Source organism: Oculina patagonica, chromosome 5 (genome assembly GCF_052425735.1).
Source record: "Oculina patagonica isolate OP01 chromosome 5, crgOcupat, whole genome shotgun sequence".
NCBI lineage: Eukaryota > Metazoa > Cnidaria > Anthozoa > Scleractinia > Oculinidae > Oculina > Oculina patagonica.
Genome location: NC_135762.1, coordinates 31,311,151 through 31,336,504, shown reverse-complemented (window position 1 = coordinate 31,336,504; position 25,354 = coordinate 31,311,151). Strand labels below are relative to the sequence as shown.

General features: G+C 39.9%; 1 pseudogene across 1 annotated transcript; it reads left to right on the top strand.

Annotated features, from left to right (window-relative positions):
- The first annotated feature begins 31 nt into the window (after positions 1-31).
- On the top strand, positions 32-23,293 carry LOC144653665 (uncharacterized; annotated as a pseudogene). Its single transcript, XR_013570789.1, has 24 exons — positions 32-94; positions 1,404-1,521; positions 2,140-2,324; positions 2,996-3,083; positions 3,642-3,749; positions 4,932-5,140; positions 5,595-5,879; positions 6,506-7,132; positions 8,186-11,150; positions 12,307-12,479; positions 13,304-13,601; positions 13,724-13,910; positions 14,279-14,385; positions 15,785-15,810; positions 15,905-16,026; positions 17,228-17,335; positions 17,599-17,642; positions 18,118-18,172; positions 18,889-18,948; positions 19,789-19,878; positions 20,138-20,254; positions 20,702-20,739; positions 20,847-20,895; positions 22,843-23,293. The product of XR_013570789.1 is annotated as an uncharacterized LOC144653665 (transcript).
- The last annotated feature ends 2,061 nt before the right edge of the window (positions 23,294-25,354 follow it).

Below are 25,354 nucleotides of genomic sequence, written 5' to 3'. Positions count from 1 at the left end.
GTAACCATTATCGAAACGCAGGCACCAAACATGGTCCAACATGGCGGACCAAACAAAGAGAGCGGAAAAAGAAGATAGCAGAATAAGTGCAAAGGTAAGGGATGCCACGTTTCTTTTCGAATGCAGAAACTTTGTTGATCTGTCTTGCTTCCTTTTAACTGAAAATCACACTTTTCAAATCACCGTATATCGCTTTTTACTCCCTCTCCGATCACATGTACTGTAGAATTGTCAGCTGTGACATGTCACATGTACCTCGTTCGCGATCGAAGAAGCCTTTATTAGTAAAAAATCGCGGTGTTTTATATCTATCAGAAACCATCTGAAATTTTATTACTAAAATCCAATTATAACGCCCCTTGGCTTATCTCTGCCTTGTTCTGCATCTTCCCATACTCTATCTTGAATTTTCAAAAATCAAATGTTGTCACATCGCACGTCCTTGATATTATTCACCACGTAGGTAGCTGAATTTACATCTGTTTTCAGGACAGACATGGCGCAGGGTTTTTTCTTATTGGAAACCTCACAGCAGTATTTCATGCTATCCTCTGTGTAAAATACACGGTTCCTGAGCACAATCTGACCTAAAAATTTCCCTTGTGAGAGTAGCCATATTGGATGTGAACTTCTCCTTAGGGGGGTATAACCTTCTCCCTAGGGGGGTATAACCTTTGTGAAGGAAAAAACGACAAGAAGGCCTCAAACAGAGCCAAATGTTAGCCCTTAAATACCCACTGGAATAAAATAACACCCTTTTATTCCACAAAAACCCATCATTAAACGTAATGAAAATTGAATATAAAAATTCAAGCCAAAAAGAATTTTTTTTTATGGGGGGGGGGGGGGGGTGCCAATATTAAATGCAATAGCCCAATATTATCTTGCTGTTGATGTGAATCCTCTGCAAAATGAAGGAGCTGAGCTGGCAGTGTTTCTTAAAAGGTGTTTAATGCACCTATCAATGTTAAGCCAGGGGAGCAGGCCAGGCATAGGAGGGGCATTTGAGCTTAGCTGCGATTTTCAGTTCAGATGCCCCACCACAGGATATTTGTGGATGGTCAAAAAAGTCACTAAACTTCAGTAAAAGTTTGTTAGAAAGTCCACTAAAATGGTCAAAAGTCCCCGCTAAAGGCATGCAATTTCTATCAAATCCCCTGTCTTTACCTGGTCTGCTCCCTTCCCTCTCCTCTGGCCTATTAATGTTATTGTTTAAGGAACACTGTGGGGGTGGGGGTGGGGAAGAAGCATCAGTGATAATAGTGATGTTGGTATATCATGCATAAGGAACAGAGATGAACATAAAGTGGAATGACCAAAATAGTAAAACTAGCTAGCATCTTCCTGCTGCTATGATTTGGACATGTAATCTGGAGATGAATTTGTCTTGATTATACCTTCAGACACAGGAACTTCTTGCACGGTTCCCCAGCAATGTGTTTGCATTTGACACTTCTGGGGACTCAAGATACATAAGATGCGACTTTCCACAGTGCAAACAACATGCAGAGGCCTTGCAAGGTATTGTCAGTAGCCTAGGGTGACATGTGATGTGTAATTTGTATAGATAATAAATTAATTTGTAGGAGTGGGCTATTTTATACATTTATGCCTAGTAAATACAATTATCATCTTATCATTTAAGAGGGGTACTAAATATATAGATCTCTAGTGGCTGGAGGAGAGGTTAGTAAATATTTTCCTTACCTCACACCCTTGTATGGCTCTGATTTGTAGCTTCACATGCATGTCTTAGCTGTCTGACTTACCATGATTCAGCAAACTTAGAGAAAACCATTGTTATTTCTTTCCTACAAACTTGTAATCTACTGGTAAGACAATAAGATACTCTTATAGCTAAAATAATAACTAAAAGTTATTAGTCTAGTGCAAATTTCAAACCCCGGGGGCACAGAGAAAGGTATATTCCCCAGAGTTACATGTATATTGTTTCACAGATTTATGTGCTGATGAAAAGCTCACCCCAAACCTTGACTCAAAATTGGCTAAAATTGTAAGCGAGTTGTAGGTTTGTTTAATATGACACAATTCGTGCCATAGGCCTGTTGTAAACCTTGTCGCATGCCACAAAGTCGTAAACTTGATGTTGTTGATGGAAATGGTGGATTAATTTTCCAGGGAAGCGTTGCTGGCTTCTTAACACGCTGAAGAATGTTAAAGTTCTTGAGAGACATGTTGGTAAAGAGGTCCACCATTACATGAAAGAAGTGGATTCTGGAACAGATGATCAGGAGACCAATGCTCATTATGTTGAAAGTGAGGTTTTTCTTGAAAATCAGTGCCTGCCTGAAGGAACTAGAAAGGTAACACATTTACAGTCGAAGCTCGCTTAACGCACACTCTCGTAAGTGGACAACTCTACTTACGGCCGCCTTGTTTGAAACCCTGTTTTAACTCCCATACAAACTTTGTATTTTTACATTCTCATAAGCGGACATTCCCGTAAGCGGCCACGGACACTTTCAGAGACTTTTTCTTTGTTTTTAAGCTCCCATAAGTGGACACCCCAAAGAAATCCTATTCACAACCTCTGTATCTTGTTTTTATCAATCAACTTCACATCGCCGTTCCTCACTGATGATTTAATTTTACAGTAATTACAGTACCATATTTCAGTATTTGGTTTTACCATCACCCAAGTCTGTCTGCTTATTTTTAGCCGGGCAAGCTCCCGTAAGCGGCCATCTATCCCCTACACCTCTAGTAGCCGCTCATGAGAACCATTCTCTTAAGCGGCCAGCTCTAGTTATGAACACTTTTTTCGCATCCCAAAGATATCCACTTACGAGAGCTTCAACTGTACTACAATGTTCCCATTATTCCTCTGACTCGACTTTGCCTTTGCCTATGTGTATTTGATGTTATATGTGCATCTGTGACATTTTCATGATAACAACACTTTAAAAATGTTGCTTTATGCCTGGCTGACATTAGCTCATAAGTTGCATTTTTTATTATATTTTTGTGGCTTCAGGTCCTCGCTGTGTTCAACCTCAAAGATCCTCAATCTCAGTTTGGGGATTGGATGTCTCTGTTTCTCGAGGCTGCATTTATGGCTGAAGGTATTATTGCGGTTTTCAGTGAAATGCGAACTCTGAAATACAATCCTCGACCACCGCTTTACGTTTTTTGCTGCCATATATCATCTTAGCGGACCTCTTGGGAAACAGAAGTTCACTTCAACCAGGTCAAAAGGTCACGTCTGTCAGTTGTGATTGGTAGATCTTGATCCATTTTGTTTGTTTCTTTTTGTCATTGTTCGTTGGCAGTTGCCATAATTATGATTGTTGGCAGCGAAAAACGCAATCGTTTGTTGGATTTTGAATTTCAGAGTTTGCATTTCACTGAAAACCGTAATAAATGATGATCAAGGAGCAGATTTTTTTATGTGGACAGTGAAAACCTTTAGGGCAAAGTGTCCAGCTCACTTAAGGCTGAGGGCAATTTACTTTCTCAGAAATGATACCTGTTGATTAATTTGTATTGAGTCTGAGAGGTTTGGACATTAATGGGAAACTTTGGAAGCCTGTTACACATAACTGTAATTTTTTGAACATTTCAACTATTTTAAATAGTTTAAACTACAATTCTTGACAATAAAAATATTCTCCAATATGCAGGAACTCAACAAAACGACTGTGTGGTCATCACTCAGAACTTTGTAAGCCGTCAGGAACTGATGGAATGTATCGCAAAGTTGAACTTCCTGAACAGTCACTGGCCGACAGGTATGTGAGTTCAGGTTTTATTCTCAAGTCCAACTCCTCTTAATTTTTTTCCTTCTTTTCTTTCTGAGAGTTACTAGTGGGATCCAGACAATTGTTAAGATTGGTGCATGTAAGGCTCGGTTCCATTTCAAGATACAGTAAAAACCCGCGAGTAAGAACCTAGTTTTTAAGAACCTGTTAGGCTAAAATTTGCCAGTTAGACACCCTCTTTATAAGAACCTTTTTAGCCTACAATTTGGGAATAGGTTCTTATTTTCTAAAATCAATTCAAAATGTTTATTTTTAGGGGAAAAAGGGACTTAAGTTAGCATTCTGGATCCCCTTTGGAGACACCTGTTTAGGCTAACTTGGGAAAATGCAGGTTCTTACTCGTGGGTTTTTACTGTATTGGGAGAAGCACTGTGCTTATCAGTGTCGTCTAGGCAAGTCCCTGGCAGGTTTAACCTTGCCAAATTTGGAAATGGGTAGAGGAATGAGGAAGGATGGCCTTCTGTACCACTTGGCATGAAGGCGTGGTCACCAGGCCAGCTAGCACTGAACCCTCATGGCTTCTGTAACATGGTGACTCCAGCGTGATGTGCTTGTACAGTGCAGATATCCCCCAGCAGGTTACCCTGACAATTTGCCTGTGGAAGGTACAGTGGCTTATAGTAAGTGCGCTGGACTCCAGATTGAGCGGTCTGGATTCGAGCCCTGGCTGGGGTCATTGTGTTGTGTTCTTGGGCAAGACACTATACTCTGAGTCTCACAGTGCCTTTCTCCACCCAGGCATATAAATGGGTACTGGTGAATTAATGCTTGGGGGTAACTTTGTGATGGACTAGGATCCCATCCAAGGGGGAGTAGAAATATGCCTAGTTGCTTCATGCTACTGAAACCAGAATAAGCTCCAGCCTGATTGGTCAGTAAGCTCAAATGCAGACTTAACCCACCATTTATTTGTACTCTTGGGTGTAGCGAGGAACTGTGAGAATATTTATGTCTTGCCCAAGAACACAAGACAATACCCTAGGCTAGGCTTAACCTAAGGGGGCCTAATGCACTAAAAGGGACTATGTCACGATTTTAATCAGATTTAATAAGGCCACCATGTCTTTCAGATTCAGACAGTATACCTCAGAGTTATGATTACCTTCCTAATTCTCACATTAACTGAATTCATTCCCCATTCATTTCCAACAGTTGAAGTCGTCACAGTCTTGAGCTGTCACTCTAGCTGCCAAGGTCAAGTGTTCGCATGTACTCCATTTGCTATTGGAAAACAGGCTGGATTTGAAGAGTTTTGTTCACTGCATGACTTTGTGATGGCTTGCCAGAGTGTGCTGAAGGATGTGCTCATGGCTACCCACATCTCATCCTGTTTCACGTTGAAATTAGACTGTTCTCACGCAGTAAGTCTGTGTTTTTGTTATGCTAAAATTGTATGATAAATAAAAGTGGATGTAGTATATTCAACTGTAATGTGTTTGGTCGATTTTGTTTTAGTTGTCTTGCAAATATGGAGCAATGATTTCCTTCTCCCAAAATGTGGAGCATGATAAATTCTCTCTACAAAAATTTGAAGCAAAGATTTCTCTTTGATACTGGCTGCTCAAAGAATTTGTTAGCTAACTGTTAACTTGAAGTTGATTAACTGTAACATCAGCAGCACAAGCTACCGGTAATATAAAAATAACAGCAGGAAGTTCAGACACTCCTGCCCCCCCCCCCCCCCCCTACCCTTCCCCCTTTATTGTGGCTTCATGTGTATTAAATGACCTCTAGGGTAGGGATTCTAGGGATGAAAATTTATCTAGGCCTGTCAAGCAAAGTCAAATTTGCCTCAAGTGCCATTTCTTTTTTCAGGACTGGCCAGTAGATGCAAACTGGTTGAAGACAAAACTACACTCTATTCTGTGCGGCAGTACAAAAGAAGTTTATGAGACTGGTTCCCAGGTTGCTGATCTGCACTTGATGCTTTCGACCATGGTCCCCAGCATAACTTCTGGTACATGTGGTACAAGACTAAGGGATGCAGTACACAGAGCATGCTCTGAGGGGTTTCCAGACCTGGCGAGGGAGATGGGCTTGGGGTTCCTGGGCTGCGATAATGTGGATGAAAGGCTTTTAACAGAAGGCAAAGAAGATCAGGTACATGTATAAGGGCTTTCATTTTTATTTCCAGAGCGAACGGAAGTAAGTTGGGGTGGGATGGGGAGGTGGCCTTGCGTATTCTTATATAATTGTTAGGTCTAATCTAATCAGGTCTAGGTCTAATCTAGTCTGAAATGTTACTTGTCCATTGGGCAAGCGATAGATAAAATCCAGCCTGACAGGAAAATCCATTCACTCCAGGCTATGGGACAGGACTTTTTTTGCAAACTGTCAATTTATTTGTCTTGCATACAATTGGATCATCAGTGAATAACAATCCAATTTATAAACCCAAAACCCCAAACCTTATTTAAGATTTATTTGATCGTTTCTTAGAACTTTTTTTTTTTGAAGAATATATTAAATTATTTTTAAAAAAAATAAAATGTTTAAGGGTTTATTTAAAAAGGAGACCCGGCGTTTATTCAGGGCCCGGCGTTTAATAGAGGTAAGATGAGATTGTTATGTGGCAATAGGGCTTACGAGAATGAAAAGCTGGTGATGTGGCAGTAAAGATCAATTCAATAGTATACCTTCAAAGATATACAGTTCACTAGATCAGTATCTTTATAATGACATAAGTCCTTTGAAGGTTACATGTGGTTTTTAAATTCCAAATTTAGGTCACTCCACCTGGCTTGGTCATGTCGTCAATGCGGGTTGTTTTTCTTGTTCAAGATGAATGTCCTGGTACACCATCATAAGAGACCTGACAATTCCAGGCATTCTGCATCATTCACTGCTCTAGCCGATGCAATAGTGGCAAATCTTCAAACACGAAAAGCCTCTGATGTGAAGTTTGAGTACATGGTTATACGAATGCAACACAGGGAGACCACTCTCCAGCAAGAGTCACTAAAGAACCATTTGGATCTTTTGCCTTGTGATACATCATAAAGTTCTGTTCGTAGCACTAGGGCCCATGTTTTCAAGACCTACCTTGGAGCTTATCAAGCTTGTAAAGGACTGGAATGACTACAGGGCTGGTGACATTTGCTATGGAGTACATCTCCAGCATGTCACAGCGATGCAAGCATATGTGATCAAGAACAGGCTCAAAGATAATCAGGGTAGTGATGCCTCTGAAAACAGGGTGGGAAAGACATCCTCTGACAGTCATCTTGCCGTGACGGGGCTGGTTGAAAATGAAAACAGAAACTGCTCTGCATCTTTTCCTGTGTTGCTGTATATGATCCATCTTGCTGTTGGCGAGAACGGCAATAGGTTAGCTGGTAAAGGAATTCCTTCAGGTAAAATGATAAACTATTCTTCTATTTTAGGTAGGTAGGTAGGTAGGTAGGTAGGTGAACTCTGCTTTGAGCCAAGTGGTCGATACAGGCTTGGAGCTTATCCTGGTTTCTGTAACATAAAGCAACTAGGATTGTTCCTATACTCCGCCCTGGATGAGGTCGTAGTCCATCGCATGGTTAACCCCTGAGCATTAGTTTGCTGGTACCCATTTATTCACCTGGGTGGAGAGAGGATCTATGAGAGTAATTAATTGTCTTGCCCAAGAACACAACACATGACCCCGGTCAAGGCTTAAACCCAGACCCCTCCAGTCCAGAGTCCAGCGTGCTAACCATTAGGCCACCATGCCTCTTCACCGCGGTCAAACGTCTCAGGCAGGTTTTCTTTCCATTTCACCGTTTTTTTCAAATTATGTGTTAGTTACGAGCAAGATAGATAAAAATAATTGCCGAGTGAAAGCATAATCCCATTCCCTCAGGTAAACCAGTGTTTTTACTTTTTAAATGTTTCACATCCGAACCAAAGGTGCTTTGACAAATGGCGCCGACAAGTCCGTCTATCGCTATTTTCAAACATGTAGAACTTTATTTCTTAAAGCTCCAAAAAACTTAGTAAACCCTTAGGATACCGGTTATGTATCGAACTTTGAACTGTGAAAATTAAAACCTTATCTTTGCAGTACTTTTCTTATTTTTTGCATATTTCTGTTGTTTGACCGCGGTGGAGCCTCCCACACACTAAGTTAAGTTAGAGAATGGTCAATTTTTGCAAGTTTGTCGCATGTAATCTGTCTTAACTTTCCTCATTCCTAACCATCCTTGTTTATTTTCGGCTTCTAATACTTCTCAGTGGTGTTTATGTAACTTGGAAAACTATTATTTTGAGGTTTCCCTTCAATTTGACAACAAATTTATGTACACCAGAAAAATGACTTAAAATTTGGTGACATGGCTTGTCTTAAACTAAGTAAATTACATACGAGTAATTAAAACTGAAATTTATTTTCGAAATTCGTCAGAAAAGTGCTCTTAGTTGGCTTTGTTGTGTTGCAGCTGTATACAGCAAAAAGCCAGTTTCTCATGGCGTGTCATCCTGGACATTGGAAGAAGTGTACATGGAAACTTGTCACGTGCTGTCAGGCTTGAGTAGGAAATGTGGACTTCATTTGCTTTCACCAGCATCAAACCCTGTAAGGTACACTTCCACAACTGGGACATTTCCAAAAGGTGTCCACGCAACTTCCATTGAAGGAAACACTTTGGAATCTGTTCACGGGAAAGGTATTCACGCTGGTCCGTCTAGTGGTGACGTGCAACCCACTGCGCCAAGTGAAGAAGCAGACCCTTCTTCCAACAATGCTTTACTCACAAAGGAATGGGAAACTACGCAAGGTGAAAGTTCAGCTGAATCATTCAACATGGATGGTGGACACATTTGTGTGTCCAATGACAAATGTTTTCAGGAAATGAAGAGCCTGATGGAGTCATGTTTTATGACAAAACCTTCTCGACAACCAGAGCAGTTATGATGGATGCAAAGCTTTTCAGAGGGAAATGGCAACAGTGGTGTGTCAAACTCGGATTGGAAACTCTTCACAGGCAACGAGGAGTTAGGTGGTGTAACAGGCCATGAGAAGTCTTCAACTACTATCAGTACAGTGATGGCAGTTACAAGCTCTTCAGTCGGGATTGAGGACAATGGTGGGTCAATGTTCAATAACACACCCATCAGCCAATCTTCAGCTATCAGCCCAGTGCAAGATGGTTTAACTTCGCCAGGAGCGGATGGAAGTACATTGAGTGTGGGTGATAGCGAAGACAGGCTTGACGAGGGGTCAAACTGCGGACCGTGTTATGAGGAGCTATCTTCAAACATCAAGCCCATCTTCAGTCTTAAGCCCACTTGGGGAAGAGTCAAGCTTTCCAGAGCTGAGAGAAAGCACTACAAAACTAGCCAATGATGGAACTGAGCTCAGTGATCTGCCACTGCATGTAGCCTTCCAAGAGAAGCCATCTTCAATCATCAGCCCATGTGCAACTATTAGCCCAGTAGAAGAAGATACAAGCTTTCTACGGGAAGTAGAAAGTAATGTGAACCTGGTGGATGGAGAAGACAGGCTTGATGAGGAGCTAGATTGGTTAACTTCTTATGCGAAGCCATCTTCCGCCATCAGTCCAGTTAATGAACATGCAATCTCGCCAAAGGTGGAAGCAAGTACAATTAAACTTGCTGTTGATGAAGATCAACTTAAAGTGGAGGCAGTTGATGTGATGTGTCATGCAAAGCCATGTTCAGCCATCAGCCCCTTTGAAGATGTTGCATTGTTGTCAGCGGAAGATGGGAGTTCTTTGAGTACTAGTCAGCAATGAAAGTGAGCTTGACCAGGAGCCGGCGGGCATGTAACCTATCATGAGAATTCGTCCTCAATCACCAGCACCGCTGTGACAAATGCAAGCACACCAGTGGTTGAAGGAAATGCAGTGAATTTAGTTCCTGTTGAAGGCAAGCATGACGGGGAACCAGATCATGTCACGTGTCTTAAGGGGCAATCTTCAACTCTTGGCACAGTTGTAACGGATGTACCCTTGCAGCGAGAGAAGAAGAATAAAAAGAAGACTGAAAAGAAGAGCAAGAAAACCAATAACACCGGTTTAAGCCAGTCAGGGACTAAATCTGACGATGAAATTAACACGCCATTCCAAAGATGGCTCCAGAACTTTACAAAATTTTGTAAAGATCAAGATGAGATGGAAGAGAAGCAGATGGAGCCCAACAGATAGTACCTTTGAAGACTCGGCTTCCCAAGCTGCCCCCGGTAATTGCCAGGGGAAGAAAGGCTGTAAGGAAAGGACTCGGAAAGGTCACAAGCCCGGGAACTTGGAAAGTTCTAAGCAAACTGCTTGTGTTCCTTCAACACATATGCCAGAATCTGTTTGCAAAGATGCAACTAGTGGATACATAGGCACTTCTCAACATGAACAAATTGAATCTAACTCTGATTCTGAGAACAGTACAGAGGCTATTCCATATACGTACAGGAATTTGTTTGAGATTATGGAAGATAAGGAAGCTCAATCTAAGGCTACAGATGCGTTTGTAGCTGAAAAAAGTGAAGACATGGAGATTGTTAGTGAAGAAACCTGTGCCAAGAAAAGGTCGTCGAAAGACACTTTTGGTGATGTTGAGGAAGCTCAATCTAAGGGACATAGATGCGTTTGTAACTGAAGATTTAAATATAGACATGGAGATTTATAGTGAAGATTCCTGTGTCAGGAAAAGGTCGTTGTCAATCGATAATTCTGGTGATGTTGAAGAAGCTCAATCTAAGGCTATGAATGCATTTGCAACTGAGGTAAATAAAGACATGGAGATTGAAAGTGAAGATGCCTTTGACAGGAAAAGGTCGTTGTCAATCAATAATTCTGGAGATGTTGAACAAACTTCTGCAAAGAAGCTGAGAAATGAATCTGATTCTGAATGCAACAGTAGAACTAAAAGTCCTCTTGACACAAACTGGAATAAAAGCGATGACTTGCCATTAATGGCTAATGTCGATGAAGTTCTGGTGTATCACTACATCTTAGACCTGTCTGTCAAATTTAGCGAAAAAATTATGAAGGGCAATATTGTATTATTTCTTGAACCTCGTAACGAGGATGTGACAAAAAAGCCATTTCAAATGGCATTAGACAGTACATTGGTGAACATCGAATCAGTGAGTGAAGTCTTCCTGCCTGAAGACTTTGAAGTGTCATTTTTGGGTCAAAGACAAGACAGCCTTTTGACGCAAGAAACATCTTCATCCGGGGTACAAAACGGTTTCCTTGGTAACATCCTTGGTGATAAGACCCATACTCCTTTGCCATTCAAGGGGCTGTCGTATTCTGTGCATGGGTGGTGCGTGCAGATTTCGAAACCTGATGCAACCGGGAAAGCTTGGCCCAGATGCGTGTGGATTAAGTATCACACGAGTCCAGAAGGAAGTTCATTGACATGGGCAACGGATCAAGACGGCAAGTAAGTACAAAGCCTTTGGGGAAATGTTAAAGGGATTGTGTCACGGCTGAGTTAAAAAGTTTATTTTATTTAGCTTTGCCAAATATTCCCTATGTTCCCTATGAACCTATGAACCTTCCCAAAAATACTTCTATGGACCTAAACGATAAAACCATAGCTTCATTGCAACCAAATGAGTCTCTCGGGCGTTATAATTTTAAGTCACAAGCAAACAAGGTTGACTTTGAAAACTGTTCAGCCCAACAATATTATAAAAATCCATATCGCAATCCGTTTCAATCTTCGTCACTTTTGGCCATCCGTACCTTCTTTTGTATTTGCTGTGTTATTGACATGTTCCTTCACTGTTTTGAGAGGTTTTTTTTTATATTTCAACGAATTTGATGGGCATTTCCCATACCCGTAAATTTAGCTAAAAATCTGTGACAAAGTCCCTTTAAGTGGTCGATAGAGGTTGGTCGCTTAATAAGAGTTCGTCTGAAATTGGCATAAGGCGTGGTAGAAACATCACTTTATTGTCAGGAAATCAAAAGGTCATCACTTAGCTTAGTGACAACGAAATCACGTCAAGACGATAATAAGCGTGTTTGAAAATTTTTATCAGTCGATGACTGATAAAAATTTTCAAACATATTCCGCTTGTAGCCTAATGACAGATAAGAGTAAAAAACTGAAAGTAACGACTCGTTACTTCCAGTTTTTTACTCTTATCTGTCATCAGACTACAAAAGCAAGGCCAAGCTACGTTTATTAAATTCTTGGTGGCCGGTTAACAGACTGAGGTAAAAACAATACGAATCCTCATCGGACGAGCGAAAGGTGGCCGCGGCCGCTTAACAGAGGTGGCCGCTAAGTAAGGGTTAACTGGCCGCTTAATGGGGGTTCGACTGTAGAGCTTTTACGGTAAAGGTCACGTCATACCCTGAGCCAATCTTATAAGTTCGTCGAACAATTAAAGCAAATGGTGAGAAATCGGGCACAGAGAAGACACCACGCCGAAAAGACAACATCGTCTGGTTTATGGTTTTCTTTGTCTTGTCACATTTGGCTTTCTGCCTGACTTTGAAAAAAAAAAAAATTAGGGAACAAAATAGATGTAGATCCCCCCTTGAGAATGAAATGATTAATTGAGTAATTCGATTTTTCCTTGTACCAGACCATCTGTATTCTCACCCGGTGCATACATCAACAATCGATCTCTAATGCCGTGTCAGGAGCCGCCTGTTGCCATGTCAACGTGGCAGGCGTCTATTCACGTGCCAGAGGGCTGTGTTGTGCTGATGAGTGGAAACGAGTTTGTTGGCAAAACTACTGGAAGTGATGGTCAAGGTAAGCTTCGATCTTCTTTGGGGGAGTCTTCTGGTTGATCATTATTTGTGTCATAGAGCGGTTTTCAATTGAGTGTCGTAAAACCAGAACTAAGTTAATCACTCTGACCAATCACAAAGGGCCCAGACAATTCAGTGAACCAATCAAAACTCGAAGCAAATAAATGTAGCCGGCACGAAGCGCGGGAAAACGTGCGCAAGCAAGTCATGATTGGTCTTGGTTTCACTTCTGATTGGCTGAGAAAGTGGTGCGGGTTTTTAGAGCCAATCACTAAGCGTAGTAATGCAAAACCAAAGCAAAATCGAACTGCTTTTGTAATAAGCCTCAGAATGTATTAAAATGCTAAGTTGGCAAAAAAAAAAAATATCCGTTACAAAAAGAAATCACGTTGGGGTTGCAAGGGATCAATAAAAGTTTCTTAAATTTCCTTTTTCAATGTTTCCTTTAGCTGCCTTCAGAGTCTAGTTAGAATTTTAAAATATACCGAAATCGGCCTGTTATAGCCATGGGCTGGGTCAAAAGAAACTTTGTTTGAAAGTTTTTGGAAAAAAAAAAAAAAAAAGGGGAAAAAAAAAAAAAAAATTATTTTTAAACCCAAAATACCCGAAAAAATTTAAAAAAAAAAAAAAACCAAAATGGTGACCGGCTCGCGAAAATAGAAACGAATAGGTATTTAGTCAGAGAAGCAGTAACTATGGGAACGCCACTTTAAAAATAAGAAGGTGCCGTAGAGATGCGATACTCCTCTGCACGAGATTGCATGAAAGAATTTATCCAACTGACTTTGATTAGGAAAATAAAACACCATGCTTCCTACCTTTCAGTGACCTTCCACTATGAAATGGATTCTCCTTTGCCCTGTTCCACTCTGGCTGTAGCAGTGGGTTGGTGGCGGTGCAGACAGTCACGAAACGCTGAAACGAAAAATGGCGGTAACCCCGACGTGCCTGTCACGTGCCGTCTGTTTGCCCCGCCCAGTTTGATTGACAGTGCGGCAGACGAGTTGCTAGGATACGCACCGAAGTTTCTTGAGGCCTCTTGTGAGCTATTGGGTCCGTATCCTTTTAGACGCTTGGATATGTTGGTCTTACCCAAGTGTTTCGCTTGTATGGGGCTCAAAAGGTAAGAGAGTGTCCAGAGATCGAAATCGTAATTCTCCTTACGTAGTGTTATACACTTCTAATAATGTTTGTTGTTGAGAATTTGATCTCATTAGTTTTGTTTGTGTTTTTGTTGAATTCAAGTCCCAACCTCGTGTTTCTGTCCCAGTCCCTTCTCTCCGGTGACGCCAGTATGCGGGTGCGCCTGGCACATGAGATATCACACGCTTGGTTCGGTTTGCTGGTTGGCGCAAAAGACTGGAGCGAAGAGTGGCTGTCTGAAGGCTTTGCGACATTCATAGAGGAGAAGATTCAATCCAAGGCTGAAAGGGTGTGTGGACATTTTACTTTTGTTGCACACAGTAAGGGAATAACTGGGCTCGATCATAAATAAGCCCTCGCTCCTTCTCTCAAAGCACGGGTAGGAAGACAGCATGGAGCAACAAAATCGAGCTTAAGAAAAGTAAAAGTGACTTCACTAGTTTTGTTTCGAGTACTCATCTCCACTGTTTTGTTTCAGAATTCTTTCTCGCCACCATTCTTCCCCGCCTTGGCTGTCTTTGCCAACTTGAAAATTCCTTGCCCGGGTAGGGCGCAGAGGTTAAATTTGTGGCATTCAGGAAACCGTTCTATGTAGCATGTGGACAAACTTGTCTAATCTGTAGTTTGCTGATTTTGGTTAATTTTTTTTCTCTTTAGTGGTCCAAAGATAAGGACAGGTTTTACCGGGAGATGAGACAAATTCTCAGACACAGATGTTTGTTGTCTGAAATCAGAGAGTGTGATGACAGTCTTAAGTACTTGAGGTAAGGAGGCATGGCCGATCCCGAGCAGGAAATATTAATCCTCTTTTCTAATTACCAGACATTTCTTTGGTGGCACAACAAGACAATATTCACTAATTGACAAGCTTTTGTTTCTCAGTCTTATTATCTGTCTTCTTCATAGTGACTAAGAATAACGTACACATATAGGTAATAAATTAACCCTTAATATGCTAAGCCCGGATTATTCCGGGATTTAAAGGAATGGCCATTCAACCACTTGTGACGTCACCAATTTAGACGTCAGCAGATTTTTGTGATGTGCGACTAATAGAGCTTGGATAGATCTTTCCACAGGACTGTCCATCTTGAAAATTGACGGCATTCCGACAGAGCAAATCGAAAAAAAACGTGATCAGTTTTTGGTGTAAAATTGGTGCTAAAACGGGCCAATATACCCGTACTTGATCATGGTCTCCTTTCCAGGCTTTTCCATTGGTTAAGATCGAAACTCTTAAGGCCAGTAGAAGGGGTGCACAGAGTAAAAGATAGAGAGAACAAGAAAGCAGAGAAAAACGAAAAGGAAAAGAGCAAGAAAAAAATTCGGAACGGTTCAGCAATAAGTAAAATATTGTACATTTTTACATGAAATTTCATCAAAAACTTACTGCAATGTCAAAAAGCACAAATTTAGCAAAGTTTAGAAGAATTTAGCACCGTAGCGCCAAAAAAATCAATTTGAAGGTTAAAAAACGTGTTTTTGAAGTTATTTCAGCATATTAAGGGTTAACGTGGGGTTTGGCGTAGGGGTGGCAGTGCGAGCGCTTGTAAGAGCCCAGAATGTTTTCTCTATCCTTCACTTAGCCTGCGTAGCAGGCGTCTGTGTAGTTTTTAGCGCGCGTAAAAGAGTGCGCGATCGCGAGAAGGCCGCGCGAGGAAAAAATCGAGGAGAATCTTCTCGATTTTTTCCTCGCGTGGCCCTCTCGCGCCTTTCGCGTTTCTCCCATACGCGCGCTAGAAACTAACGACGCCTGCCACGCAGGCTATCCTTCACTTCGATAGAACTGATTGTATTGTTAGCAACGAAGTAAAATCAAAGGATTGATTGATTGATTGATTGATTGATTGATTGATTAATTGATTGATTGATTGATTGATTGATTGATTGATTGATGGATCGATCGATCGATCGATCGCTCGCTCGCTCGCTCGCTCGCTCGAATGACGGCTGAAAAAAGACTCGTATGCGTAAACAACACAAGTTAAAGTGGTCTTAAAATTGCAATCGTCGATTGTATCTAGCCGTTGTAAAGAAGCAAAGAGAAAATCTACGTCTCGACTTGTTTCGTACCCATGACCCTTACGATGTCTGTGACAGTGTAATAATGATTTGTTTACTTACAAAACTAAAGCAAATGTTTTTGTTGTCATTGTAATGCAGGCCTAAAGTGGTTAAACCAGCGTCAGGTACGAATTTTTGCTCAGTTTGTTATTATGGCGTATTGTCTTCAAGCTTAATTTGAACTCCATTGATCGAGCTTATTCCTGCTTCCCTTCGCAGCTCTTTCCGCGGCTGAAGCAGTAGAGAAGAGCTCTGGTCAGTCAGACACCATCAGACCTCACACTGTGGTACAGTTTGGTCAAATCTGCTCCAGAAAATGGACTCAAGTTCACTACCTCAAGGTTTGTCTATCGGTATTTTAGGTTATTTTACATATTTTCGTTATTTAAGAGCTCTAAACTTCAAATTGGCAGAGCAGAAGTCTTTATTGGCAAAATCACGGCCACATAACAAACAAGGATGATTTTCGGGCATTTTAATGACACTTTCATACAAGTTAAGCTAAACTTTTCAAGTTGCCTCTGCGCGTCTTCAAAAAATCTATCCCATAGTTACTGCTTCTTTGACTAAAAATCTAGCGGTAGTTTCAATTTTTATCCGCAAATTAAGGTTATATCGTCCAGTGGATGTTCAAAGATAAAGGTTTTTTAATGGAAATAGTTACCTACCACTAAATTCTGAACAGTTTAGACCAAAAATCTGCAAAATCCCCGTGATGTAGCTCCTTAAAACGACTTAAACCCTTTCAAACGGCAAGCGAGGCTTTATAGGCAAGTAAAAATATGGTTTGCTCACAAGGTACGATTCTTAGTCAAATTTAATTTTATATTTCAGTGTCACTGTGAAAATTACATTAAGAAGTAGAAGTTGAGTACACGGGCTTACAAATCTTGATAATGCCAAACCCCGATATAACGATCCTCGATATAACGATATTCCCGATATACGATGAATATTCTTTGTCCCGGCAAAAGTTACAGTAAAATGTATGGGACGGAACCCCGATATAACGATCTTCGATATAACAATATTCCCGATATAACGATGAGAATTTAGCGTACCGAACGTAAAATCCTCCCGATATAACGATATTATCAGTACACAGTCACAATTTATTTGCAAAACATCGTATTTAATGCAATAGCACTACAGTTATTGAGTGATCTCTAACGTTTCTGTAAACAGCTTTGTACGATGATATACGAAAATGATACTGTATTCTAAGCCTCTTTATCAAAATTATTCTCTTTATCTCCTTTAATATGCAGTAAAAAGTACTTGTTAGGTTTACCCCGATATAACGATATTTTCGGTTATTTTACGGCCATATCGTTATATCAGAAGTGTCGATATAACGATTCCTCGATATAACGATATAATTTTACTGCTCCCTCGGGATATCGTTATATCGGGGTTACACTGAAGTTGGTTTTGAGAGAACTAGAAAATTTAAGCACTCATTTTTGCCTCACTTCGTTCGATTAACCAAGCCAGCCAGCATCCAATCAAATACACCTAATACAACCCTATTTTGTTCTCCAGGGGTACTTTCTTCTTCATCACATGGCCAACTTGGTGGGACTTGAGGAATTTGATGAGTTTCTTCTTAACTATGTCCAGCATTTCAAAGAGCAACTTGTTACCTCGGAGGTAAGTCAGTTATACAGATTGATACGGCATGGACTCGATGTTGTTCCCAGGGCGTTAATTTAACCATGGAAATTCGAGGGCGTGACTGTTAGAAACAGACACGAAGTTTGAAAATGAGCAATTAAGTGAACGTAAACAAAGGCTTGTGTAATGTAGCGCAATGTTCTTGTCCGTCGACAACTTCGACGTTTAGTAGTAATTTCTCTGATAATCTCGCTTTTAACTCCAATTTGACTTGTTGTGCATCTTGTCTTTATCCACAGGACTTCTTTGTATTCTTTGTTGAAAGTTTCCCCAATGTGCCAAGGTGAGAAAGTATGGACTTCCTGTCACGTGTTTTACATTTGTCACGTGTTATGCAATCTGTCACGTGGTATAATTATTCTTTGTTATTAAAAAATAGCAATGGTATATTGCAATTCCTGAGTTTTGATTGGTTAGCAGGCAATGGTTTATGAGCTCATATACCATTGACCACAATATGGTAGCCAATACGCGTCAACGAAAACAGCTGGGGAGCTCAAATATTGCAATTCTTCTGGCGTTTTTTATTAAACAATTATTCCACTCGCGCTTGTTGGATATGAGATCGTTATAGCCAACTCGGCGCTACCATTTCATATCCAACGTGCGCTCGTGGAATAATTGTTAAGTATTTAGTAAACGGTGGGTCAGACTGATTTTGTGGCGAGTCGTTAAAAGGGTAGCCTCCTTTTATCGTTAGATTTTAAGAAGTCTTTTCTAACCGATAGCTGTTGTAACTCTTGCTAATTTTTCTTCAGGGAAATGAAGGACAAGTTTGTTAGTGAATGGCTGGAGAGAGCTGGATTGCCAAAAGTGAGTGGCCAATATTTACGGTTAGATCTTTAAATCGTGATTGTTGGAGCTTGTAGCAAGACCTACTTGCACCACTCGACACGGACTAACTGAATATTACGAGACCTTATGCATAAATAGTTGTCATTCATTTCTGTTGTTTGGTCAAGTTTCTTAAACCGCTGATGGTGGCACTTAAATATATATGAAATATTATGATATTCTGAGAAGTTTCAGTTTTTTGGGTTAAATGGCTGCAAAGTTATGACTCATTCAAATTTAAGAGATTTGTGTTGAAAAAGTCACCATGGCCTGCCTAGCTTCATTTTCATGTTTTTGGCAATATAAATACCCCTGTAACTTCCCATTAGATGAAAGTATAGCCTTAAAACTTCATACACTGATTTACTTTGACCTTATCTTTAAGTAAGAGTAATTTAATTTTGTTGACAAATGATTCTTCTGGGAGCTGAAAATTAACAGCCGCCATATTTGCATTGGGTCTATGAATTTTCCATTGCTGTGTAAATTTCGACACCCCATTGTTTGGCCAGTCAGAAAAAAGTCAGTCTGCGAGCCGGAGAGCTTAAATGTCGATAGATTACCCGTGGATTTTGCCTTCTGATTGGCTGTGAAATTTGGTAAATGTAATTACAAAAGGCAGTTATACTTTGATTTGATGTTTGTTTCATTATTGGCTTACCGCAATGAAACTGAAATGTTTTATTTGTTCCCAGTCCTTCCCGAAAAAGTTCAACAGTCCTGACAATGAACTTGTCTCACAAGTGGAAAACGAGGTAGGTGGTAACCGCTGGTCAATTTTATACAATAACTGAGGAATTTCTTGCGCGCTCATTGGTCGAGAGCAATGGACAATGAGAGTATAAACCATGAAAATGACGTAGCCTCTAACGCAACTTAACACAAATTTCCGAAAACTGGAGAAATTGTCGCGAAGACCCAGCAAGTTGTGATGTGATATAGCAACTGCAACATTTGGGAAGAAATTTGTCACACATTAGTCGGTTTTAAGTGCAGAAAATGCGATCCTACAAGGTGTCACGTTTGTGCGATTTTGCGCTGATTTCCTTGCAATTCACCGGTAAATGTTCGGTGTTATTGTATGAATGTTTAATAGAGTTTAGTATACGCTGCACCTAGAGTCTAAGTCACACAGCGGTCAAACGCACTGCGCGCCGCCAAAACTGCTGCCTCTAGGCGTTTCAAGTTTCTTGTAATCTTTCACTTTGAAGCCAGAAAAGTGAAGCCTTCTACGCCGCATATGCATAGTATAGGAAACTAAATAATTGTTATAACGTTTCCTTACAAAAAGTCTTGCACATTTTCGCTTCAAACTTTTACAAAGTTCGAGGCGGCGAAAACCGGGCTGCGTAAGATATTTGCCTTTGACTGCTGTGAAATTTTTAGTAAGTAGTTCTTGTCCTCTGCACAGCCATTCTAGAATCTAGACAATAAATAACAATAAATAACTATAAACCAGTGATCCCTACCTTGGTGAAAACCCATTTTCTCTTAAACAAGGTGGCAAGTGACACAAAATTCGTCTGGCGCTCCACAGAATACCGCTCAATTTGTTAAGTAAGCTCGTATCTAATTACGGCGTATCCTGCTTTAAGTTTCAGACCTGGAAGAAACAGGACATGATTAACAAACGGAATAAGACGCTAAAAGTGAGAAAGAGAAAGAAACCTCCAAGCGGAACTTTGGTAAGTGGCTCAATATTCTTTTTACTCAAAACAGTTGCGCATTATTTTGTGCTAACTCGAGGAAGAAAAATAGTTTTCGAATAGTTTTAAACAACCACGTGAACGTGTTTGGAAATGTTCGGCATTTTTCGGACCAACACGAGCCGACCCGAAGAATGCCGAAGACTGTTTACGTCAGCGTGTTCTATATCGTTTCCTTTACGGGTCGTGAGCGTTTGGTGATATTCACATAATTTCGTTTCTTTTTTGTCAATTATAGGAGGTTGCTGAACAAGTTGTTTTGTTGCTGGAAAAGCTTTTGGAACGAGAGACAATTTCCCACAATACACTGCGTCAGTTGGACAAATGCTACAACTTATCAAATGGAAATGCCGAGGTTCGTCATATTATTTCCCGACTATTTTGTTGTGGCTATTTTTATTTGGAAGTCAAAACCAAATGAATTTTGTAATTAGTTTTTATCTTCCCGATTCAAACCATCCTTGATTTGTTTGGTGTTTTCCATCCCACTAAAGTGTTGTCTTTTAGATTTTCGTCGAATTAAAATGTTTTGCGTTGTTGAACAAGACTTTAAACAGCGTGAGATTTCCACTTGATACTGCGTCACACCACCTCGTTTATGGCGTGACACAGTGAAATATATTGCGTGAAAAAGCCCTTTATACTGCGTGACAAAATGTATCTCACGGGCGAAACTCACTGGTAAGTAAAAGTCGCTTGTAGCCTGTTCCAGGCCCCCAGTAGTTGGAGGATAGCGAAAAAAACAAGAGCCTGGAACAGTCTAGCTTTTTAATAGTTGCTGATCGTTGGTTTAATTTTTCAGATTCGACATCGCTGGTGTGAACTTGTAGTAAAACACAAGTAAGTATCGCTCTGTCACTACGCACTCATGTATTGTTTCACTCTTTGTTTCACACACAGAGAACAAATTATCATTCTTAATTGATCTTTGCTTGCCATACTTATAGTTACACTCCGGGGCTGCAGGAAGTTCAGAGGTTTTTGGTGGAGGATCAGGTATGACCGAAATACAAACTCTCCTAACTGAATACAAGACATTTTTTTAATGTATGTTGTGAGAATTTGGCGCCGTTTATCAAGAGAATGCCCTCTAGCAAGAGAACAGTTTCCTCATACGTGCCCTTTGACCTCTTTACGTTGTGTAGATTAGCAAAATGTTAATCGCTCCAATCTATGATTTATTTATAATTTATAATTTATTTCTAAGTAAGTGTACACAGCCAGATATGTTCAGAAATGCACGCAGTTACGAATGTTACAAAAGTTACAAGATTTTGCAACAAACTAGCAGAAATGGCGAAAATTGCGGAAATCAGGAATTTTTAAAACTCGCAAAAGAAAAATGAAGTGAAAATGTGGTTCAAGGTAGGCCCTCGACGAAACTTCGAATTTTACAAAAAGTGCAAAAATCGCGAGGCCGTCATAGTCCATCAGCTAGTGGGCTTGTATGGCTCACTTAAGGGGAACAAACGAAACTTGTCTAATATTACTCTTTGACTATTAAGCATCATAAAAATGTGTGATAGCAAGGATAAAACGGTAGCTTTCACTGTGTAAATCGAATTTGAAATTTGCTCTCATGTCCTTCTTTTGGCCGCCATCTTGGATTTTAAAACAAAAATCCTTAATTTTTTTTATTCGTTCTTAAATACTTACTGATGTTTTGCTTAGATATATATTTGAGAGGTACTACATATTCGGGACATTATTTTAGCATTGTTTACGGTAAAAAAGCAAAGTACGCAATAAATGAGGTCGCAATGTCCGCCATTTTGTTTTTCACTCGTTTTCCTTTTGCTCCTCATCATCTAAAATAAAAACCATAAAGGCGTTCCATCGCATGCTCGTTTTTTCAGTTACTACACATATCAGTATACCCCAAATCAATTACATAGCTACGTCCACGCATAAGGTTAGAATAGGGCTCAGTTAATAACTTCTTTAACCGTTATGGAAATAAATTAACCGTTAGCCGTAAAAAAAAACGTTAACGTAAAACTTGAGACCCTCAGTTAGAGATTGTTGGAAGAAAGAGTCTCCACCCTTGGCGTGGAGACAGTGTCTTCGGTGTGGATGCCTGGTGGGAGAACCTCTGGCTCTTCCCGGCGTATCTCTCTTCACTTCCCTGGCGCCTGTCTCTCCCATCACTCCTTCTCGCAGCTGACTTTTTTTCTTGATCACCTCGACTGAAACTCCTCCCCGCTATCCCTAGTGACGACGTGCAAGCTCACTTTTCTTCCACCTCTTCCCTCTTTTTTAAAGTCTTCCGGGATGATAAGGGCTGGGTTGGAAAATGACGATTTTTTTAGGGGATTTATTCAAGACACTTGAATTGCAATGGTATTTTATCTACGTGCTCTCTTTTCTTCGTGAAATAATTTTTAAATCTGCACTTTTTGCTTTATTTTGTAAAAATCAGCCGTGGCTTCGTCACATATGACATCACGTTGTTGTTTTTGAAACACTTGAATGAACGAAATCATGTTGTTAGTTCAATAAGTTTTAAATTTGCGTTGAAAGCGATTCGTTTACGTTAAAAGAATGCAGGCAGCTTTGTAGCTTTTTCACCCCAAAAATCCAAGATGGCGGCCAAATAAGAGCGTATCGGGCCTGATAGGGGAGCCAATTTAAAATTCGATTTATAAGTGAAAGCTACCGTTCCAACCTTGCTATCATACATTTTTGTGATGCTCAATAGGCAAGGATTAAGATAAGACATGTTTCGTTTGTTCCCCGAAAGTGAGCCATGAACCCAAATTTTCGGATCTCAGCTGATGGACTATCACTAAAAATCGTAAAATTTGTAAAAAATCGTAACTGCGTTCATTTTTGGACATAATTGTACATAGCAGCCAAAATGTTCGTAATAAGGGCTTCTTCTGCATGGAAGGTTTTTCTTTGTAATTTATCCTTGTTATATTTCATTTTTATCCTCTTTTACAGGGAATGGGAATTTACCTGTTTGGTGAATTGATCATTTCTCAGCAACCCAAACAACGTGCTTTGGTTGACGAGGTATTGAAAGAAATTGGGCCCGAGATGGACAGATGTACTTACCGAACAGTACAGGATATGCTAGAAGGCAATGATTAGAAGATCTCTGCATCACATACAAAACTCAACACTAGGTCTCCTTTGCAAGCCCATTATTATGGTTGTCACGCAGCACATCTACCTTTTAATAGGAGAGAAACGTTGCGTGACGGCCTAATAAAGCGTTTCGACGGAGTCTGTTATTGGTTATGCACAAATTCTGTGGACACACGCAGTCATGCTAGTCTACAAAGAAAACTAGTATGCTATATATCAATTTGTAATTTGTATCGTCACGCCACGCGTCTTTCCATTAAGTGGCGAGAAGCGTTGCGTGACGGGCAAAGAAAGGACTGAGAAAGAGCCTACACTCTTTTTTTTTTTATAAGAATACGGTTTTTCCGACCCAGGCTGAATATTCTTATTGTTCTGCCTATTTTAGGCTGAAATATTCTTATGAACATTCTTAGAAAATACCGTTTGACATTTCCGTTTTAGCAAGTATTGGGTAATCAATTACAAGTGTTTGGTGTCCAGATCTGTATCCATTGCTTTTCGTTACAGCCTGGCCGTTTTGGCTTTAAACAAAGCATTCCTCACAGAGATAAAGTGACGGAAATGAAAATACCTGATTTTGTTTCAACTAAAAAATCAAAATCAAAATCTCAGCCTCGGGTTTATTCTTAAAATATTCTTAAAAATTCTCAAATTTCAGCCTCGATATTCTTATAAACTAGATTCTTATAAAATAAAAAGAGTGTAGTGCGCGCGGAGTTATAATTTTTTTTTGACAATTTATTTGAATTAATTAGTTTATCAATCGATCGATTGATCATTCTATAAAATAATGACCAATAAACAATTCCAATTCCATAGAAAATAGAAATAGAAATATAGATTTTAGATAGATAGAATATTAGTTATTAAATACATAACGCAGTTTATGATGACACGTTTGATAAAGATTCGTATGCGACAGAGGAAGTAAATTATAATTGCTAGTATATTTATTTAATTAATTATCTCTCCACAACGATTGTTAAAATCTATGGGGCACTTTATACAAGATTCCAATAAGAGTTCATTTTCGTTGCTCTCCATGACAAAGATGTCACATATCTGTTCAGTGAACAGTCAAAATTGCTTTTTGCACAAGAGAATTGAATTTATGTTTTTGTTCGTTCTTAATTGGTCTTGTAAGGTCTCTTGCCTGTCCGTCCAAAGAGACTCGTCAATAGAAGGAAAAAATTGATATTCCTTCTTTTCTGTTTTTTTCTCACCTAAGAAAACTATTATTTCGACGTTTTTTTTTTTTAATTCAAAACTAATTTTGCAGGGCCGTAACTAGCAAGAGGCAAGACGAGGCACTTGCCTCGTCAAGATTTTAACCTAAAATTTTAAAACGTAATTTGTTTGGTTGGAAAAATAATCCTCAGTTGAACATATTGATTTTTCATGAAGAAATACCTCAAGAAAATGTTTTTTTTTTTATAGCTTCTAGATTTCAAACTTTTCTTGGGGAGCGTGTTCCCAGACTCCTCTGGCGGCTTACGCCTTCGGTGCTCACAACTTTTCCCTCGTCTTTGTCAAAAATCAGGTTACGGCCCTGTTTTAACATCGGAAAAAATGACTCAAAATACATGTGTTGTAATGTAGCTCCTGCTTTTCATTTGAGATCGTAAGAATAACTGTTGGCATCTTTCTAATAATTTAATATATCGAATTTGTACAATAAATAGACCCGACTGTAAATTTGAGAAATATGAATAGACTATGGCTTCTGAATTGCCGGTAACTTATTGCTTTGAATTGTAATTCTACCCAGATTTGAATAAAAATTGGGAATTTTTATCTCTGGATTTGCGGTGATACGTTTATTCTGCCCAGCTTGCCTGCCTTGGGCGCGCGAGAATTCAGCCTCACTCCTCACTCCTTACTCACTCCTACTCCCTTGGACGCGATTTCTCCTCTCCCCAATCCTCTCCCGAGTACGAATCCAAGATGGCGCTCGCCCGATCAAAATGCGTTCGCTCTCGTTCGCTCACGAATAAAAAAGCCTGTATTGCAGGCTACTGCCCTGCCAAATAATTTCACCTTGGTTGGTGGTGTGGTTTGTTTCTCAAGCGGGAAAACGGGAATTTTACGTTGTTGGCACTTCATGCTGAAAAGCAATTTTTATCATTCGAATAACTTCGAGATTAAGGTTAAAAATTTTCGACAGAATAAAAAAAGGAAAGAAAGAAGCAAAAAAAAAAACATTGAAATGTTTTAGATAAGAGGAAAAAGAAAAAATAAATTTGGAGAATCCGGGTATCGATCCCGGTACTTCCCGCATGCAAAGCGGGCGCTCTACCATTTGAGCTAATCCCCCAGATATAATATTAAGAGGATATGATTAAGTTATAATTTATTGTCTCTTTTC